The sequence below is a fragment of the Oryctolagus cuniculus genome, chromosome 5 (genome assembly GCF_964237555.1).
Source record: "Oryctolagus cuniculus chromosome 5, mOryCun1.1, whole genome shotgun sequence".
Taxonomy (NCBI): domain Eukaryota; kingdom Metazoa; phylum Chordata; class Mammalia; order Lagomorpha; family Leporidae; genus Oryctolagus; species Oryctolagus cuniculus.
The window spans coordinates 54,298,317-54,304,460 of record NC_091436.1 but is presented as its reverse complement, the minus strand read 5'-3'; positions in this window follow the sequence as shown (position 1 = coordinate 54,304,460).

The window sequence follows — 6,144 nt, the reverse complement described above, 5'->3', positions numbered from 1 at the left end:
TCCCATGGGGTGCAGGGGCCAAGCACCTGGGCCATCCTCCACTGCACTCCCTGGCCACAGCAGAGAGCTGGCCTGGAAGAGGGGCAACCGGGACAGAATCCGGCGCCCCGACCGGGACTAGAACCCGGTGTGCCGGCGCCGCAAGGCAGAGGATTAGCCTAGTGAGCCGCGGCGCCGGCGAGGAGGAGCCTGCAATTTCTTGACATGTGGAATTCTTTCAAAATGTCAGGCTTGGGGCCAGTGTTGTGGCTCAGTGGGTTAAGCCACCACCTGTGCTGCCAGCATCCAATATGGACATTGGCTCATGTTTGAGCTGTTCCACTTCTGATGTATCTCCCTGCTGATACACCAGCCTGGGAAAGCAGAAGATAACCCAAGCACTTGGGCCCCTGCCATCCACATGGGAGATGTGGAAAGAAGTTCCTGGGGATTGAACCAGTTGATGAAAGATCTCTCTCTCTCTCTCTCTGTAACTCTGCCTTTCAAATAAACCAACAACTCTTTTAAAAAAGTATTAGATAACCTCCATAAAAACCACCACTGTATCTTTCTTGATATCATGGGAATAGAGTGTTGAAGTCCGCATTTCCAATCATAAATCATTCAGAGTGGCCATTAGAAAAGAAGGTCAAATCTCCATATAATTATATTTGATTACAGTCAGGTATGTTCTGAATGGAATTTCTGTATTCTTCCATAGACAGTGACCAGATTTGACTAATTAAGAAATCAATAATCAATAAGAACTATTAAATTGAAGATCTTCTCTTTCCTCATAATTTGTAGTATGAGATATCCCTGGAAATTTGGCACAAAATTATTTCATGAGTGGAGACCTATTCATGGAAATTAGGAAGAGGGTGGTAACTGAACATATTCTTACTTTGCTTTGAAGGGACATCTGGGCCTTAAGGTATTAATTTGCACAGAATTCTTTAAGATGAATGTCTAATAAAGGAATCTATGGAGGAAGGAACAAAGAAACTCACAAAAGGTAGTAGTAAGGAAACTTAGACAAAGCGTAGGGAACAGGGAGAAGGAGCTGCTGAAATGATCTGACTCACTTTTATTGTGAAATCAGAACAACCACAAGTCTTGAAGTGAAAACGTAACTAAAAGCCCTTGATCATAACTTTGTTAATTTTAATGTAAAATAAGGACAGAACAACCAAACAAAAATGGAAAAATAAGCATATTTGGTGTATTTAAAAGTAAAGACTCTCCAAGTGATTTTAAGACAGATGATATTACTATTGAAATTTATTATTCAGCATGGATAAAAATGAGATTACCTTTTTACAGGTACCATCTGGACTCAGCAAATACTAAGCTTGATTTATTATGTGGGGCATCGCAATAGAACTGAAAATATAAACACAATTGAAAGATCCCCCATTCTTCAACACAGTGCTTTCAATGTGGACTTTGACAAAAGACAGTCCCCTCGCCTCTTTGCTTCCCACCTCCCATATTATTTAGTTCCCAAGAAAGCTAAAGTAAGTCATGACAATAGCTTATAGAGTTTTTTCACAGGAAACACACCCTCTTACTTACTGTTCACTATTCCCACTCACCCATACTCTTTAATACATTGTATTTTATCTTTATTTTATTGTCTTTCATATTAAGATACATATGGAATTATAATTATGCGCATATATTGGGCCACCACACAAATTATTTTTCCATATGGACAACTGCTTTTATTTTAAATAGTTCATTTTTTCACTTATCTCCAATGTTGCTTTGGCAATGAATAAAATACCAAAATAATGCTTATGTACTGTAGATTGAGAAAGCCTTTACATAAACCAATTAGCAATATTTATGAACCCTACCAATAATGAATCTTATTTTAGAATTATATTTTATGTGTTTGCACAGACGTACAATAAAATTATTTTTTCAACAGACTTTGTAACAGCATTATAGGGATGAAAACAAAATTTCCATGATAGTAGAGTGACTAAAATAAGTAATGATACATTCATGTAATGAAATATTATTTGTCATTAACAATCTATAAGAATAATCAAAATTTGTAAAACTGGTACAGAAACAGATGGATAGATGAATGTAACAGAATACAAAACCAGAAATCAATCCAAACATCTACAGCCAACTTATATATGATCAAGGATCTAAAACCAATTCCTGGAGCAAGGACAGTCTATTCAATAAATAGTGCTGGGAAAACTGGATTTCCACGTGCAGAAAAATGAAGTAAAACCCCTACCTTACACCTTCCACAAAAACACACTCAACATGGATTAAAGATCTAAATCTATAACTGGACACCATCAAATTATTAGAGAACATTGGAGAAACCCTGCAAGATATAGGCACAGGCAAAGACTTCTTGGAAAAGACCCCAGAGGCACAGGAAGGCAAAGCCAAAATTAACATTTGGCATTGCATCAAATTGAGAAGTATCTGTACTGCAAAAGAAACTGTCAGGAAAGTGAAGAGGCAAGCAACAAAATGGGAAAAAAAAATATTTGCCAACTATGCAACAGATAAGGGGTTGATAACCAGAATCTACAAAGAAATCAAGAATCTCCACAACATCAAAACAAACAACCCCCTTAAGAGATGGGCCAAGGACCTCAATAGACTTTTTTCAAAAGAGGAAATCCAAATGGCCAACAGACACATGAAAAAAATGTTCAAGATCACTAGCAATCAGGGAAATGCAAATCAAAACCACAATGAGGTTTCACCTCACCCCGGTGAGAATGGCTCACATTCAGTAATCTACCAACAACAGAAGCTGGTGAGGATGTGGGGAAAAAGGGACACTAACCCACTGTTGGTGGGAATGCAAACTGGTTAAGCCACTATGGAAGTCAATTTGGAGATTCCTCAGAAACCTGAATATAACCTTACCATACAACCCCGGCATTTCTCTCTATGGAATTTACCCAAGGCCAATTAAAGTGGCAAATAAAAGAGCTGTCTCACATTAATGTTTATTGCAGCTCAGTTCACAATAGCTAAGACCTGGGATCAACTAAATGCCCATCAAGACTGGTCTGGATAAAGAAATTATGGGATATGTACTCTATAGAATGCTATACAGTAGGCAAAAAAAATGAAATCTGATCATTTGCAACAAAATGGAGGAATCTGGAAAACATCATGCTGAGTGAAATAAGCCAGTCTCAAAGGGACAAATATTATATGTTCTCCCTGATGGGTGACAACTAACCGAGCACCAAAAAGGAAGCTTGTTGAAGTGAAATGGACATTATGAGAAACAGTTACTTGTTTAGCCCTTGTCCTGACTGTTGATGAACAATTTAATACTTTATCCCTTTTAGTATTTTTTTTGCTCTACTTAATACTATTGGTTGAACTCTGTAATTAACACACAATTATTCTTAGTTGTTTAAATTTAACTGAAAAATAATCTCTGTTAAATACATATATATATATATATATGAAGAAAAACAATGTAAGTGTCGGAATAAGGGAGTGATGTGATGTACAGTTTTGCACATGCTCAATTGGACTTGCCCCAAATGGTATAATTAGAAACGTGGCAGGGAATTCCAATTCAATCCCATCAAGGTGGCATGTACCAATGCTATCTCACTAGTCCAAGTGATCAGTTTCAGTTCACAATTCATCATACTGATAGGTCTAATAGTCAAAGGGATCACATAAACAAGACTAGTGTCTGCTAATACTAACTGATAGAATTAAAAAGGAGAGAACACAAAAATCCACTCAACATGGATTAAAGACTTAAATGTACGACCCAACACCATCAAATTATTAGAAAACATTGGAAAAACCCTGCAAGATACAGGTACCGGCACAGACTTCTTGGAAAAGACCCCAGAAGCACAGGCAGTCAAAGCCAAAATTAACATTTGGCATTGCATCAAATTGAGAAGTTTCTGTACTGCAAAAGAAACAGTCAGGAGAGTGAAGAGACAACCGACAGAATGGGAAAAAATATTCACAAACTATGCAACAGATAAAGGGTTGATAACCAGAATCTACAAAGAGATCAATAAATCCACAACAACAAAACAAACAAACCACTTAAGAGATGGGCCAAGGACCTCAACAGATATTTTTCAAAAGAGGAAATCCTAATGGCCAACAGACACATGAAAAAATGTTCAAGATCACTAGCAATCAGGGAAATGCAAATCAAAACCACAATGAGGTTTCACCTCACCCTGGTTAGAATGGCTGACATTCAGAAATCTACCAACAACAGATGCTGGTGAGGATGTGGGGAAAAAGGGACAGTAACCCACTGTTGGGGGGAATGCAAACTGGTAAAGCCACTACAAAAGTCAAATTGGAGATTCCTCAGAAACCTGAATATAACCCTACCATTCAACCCAGCCACCCCACTCCTTGGAATTTACCCAAAGGAAATTAAAGAGGCAAACAAAAGAGCTGTCTGCAGCTTAATGTTTATTGCAGCTCAATTCACAATAGTTAAGACCTGGAACCAACCCAAATGCCCATCAAGAGTGGACTGGATAAAGAAATTATGGGACATGTTCTATAGAACAGTATACAGCAGTCAAAAACAATGAAATCTGGTCATTTGCAATAAAATGGAGGAATCTGGAAAACATCATGCTGAGTGAATTAAGGCATTCCCAAAGGGACAAATATCATATCTTCTCCCTGATCGGCGACAACTAACTGAGCACCACAGGGGAAACTTGTTGAAGTGAAATGGACCTTATGAGAAACAGTGACTTGATCAGCTCTTGTCCTGACTGTTGATGTACAATTTAATACTTTATCCCTTCTATTATTATTTTTTGTTCTTGTACTATTGGTTGAACTCTGAATTAACACACAATTATTCTTAGGTGTTTAAATTTAACTGGAAAGATATCCCTGTTAAATATAAGAGTGGGAATAAGAGAGGGAGGAGATGTACAATTTCTGACATGCTCAATCGGACTTGCCCCAAACGGTAAAGTTAGAAATGTGCCAGGGGATTCCAATACAAGCCCATCAAGGTGGCATGTACCAGTGCCATCTCACTAGTCCAAGTGATCAATTTCAGTTCACAATTGACCACACTGATAGGTCTAAGAGTCAAAGGGATCACATAAACAAGACTAGTGTCTGCTAATACTAACTGATAGAATAAAAAAGGGAGAGAACGATCCAGCATGGGAAGAGGGATACACAGCAGACTCATAGAATGGCAGATGTCCTAAACAGCACTCTGGCCTCAGAATCAGCCCTTAAGGCATTCGTATCTGGCTGAAGATCCCATGAGAGTATTTTAGGCATGGAAAGCCAAGACACTCTGGCAAAATCAAAACAAAACAAAACAAAACAAAACAAAAAAAAAACAAAAAACAAAAAACACAAACCAAAATCAAAATCAAAAACAAAAACAAATCCAAATGGAAGATTTCTGTGTGTGAGATCCCAGTGGAAAGAATGGGGCCGTCGAAGAAGGAGGTAACTTTCTCTGAAGGGAGGTGAGAACTTCCACTTTGACTATGACCCTGTCTGAGTAAGATCAAAGTCAGCGAACTCAAAATGCTTCCATATTCTTGGCAACTCATGACTAGAGCCTAGGGAGATTACTGACGCCATAAACAAGAGTGTCAAATTGTTAAGTCAACAACAGGAGTCACTGTGTACTTACTCCTCATGTGGGATCTGTCCTTAATGTGTTGTCCAATGTGAAGTAATGCTATAACTTGTACTGAAACAGTATTTTATACTTTGTGTTTCTGTGTGGGTGCAGACTGCTGAAATCTTTATTTAATATATACTAAATCGATCTTCTGTATAAAAAGAGAATTGAAAATGAATCTTGATGTGAATAGAATGGGAGAGGGAGCAGGAGATGGGAGGAGTGCGGGTGGGAGGGAAGTTACGTGGGGGAAAAAGCCACTGGAATCCATAAACTGTACTTTGGAAATTTATATTTACCAAATAAAAGTTAAAAAAAAAAAAGGAGAGAACAATCCAACATGGGAAGTGGGATACACAGCAGACTCAGAATGGCAGATGTCTTAAACAGCACTCTGGCCTCAAAATCAGCCCTTAAGGCATTCAGATCTTGCTAAAAAGCCTGTGAGAGTATTTTAGGTATAGAAAGCCAAGACACACTGGGAAAAAAAAAGACCTAAAGAAAGATCTCTG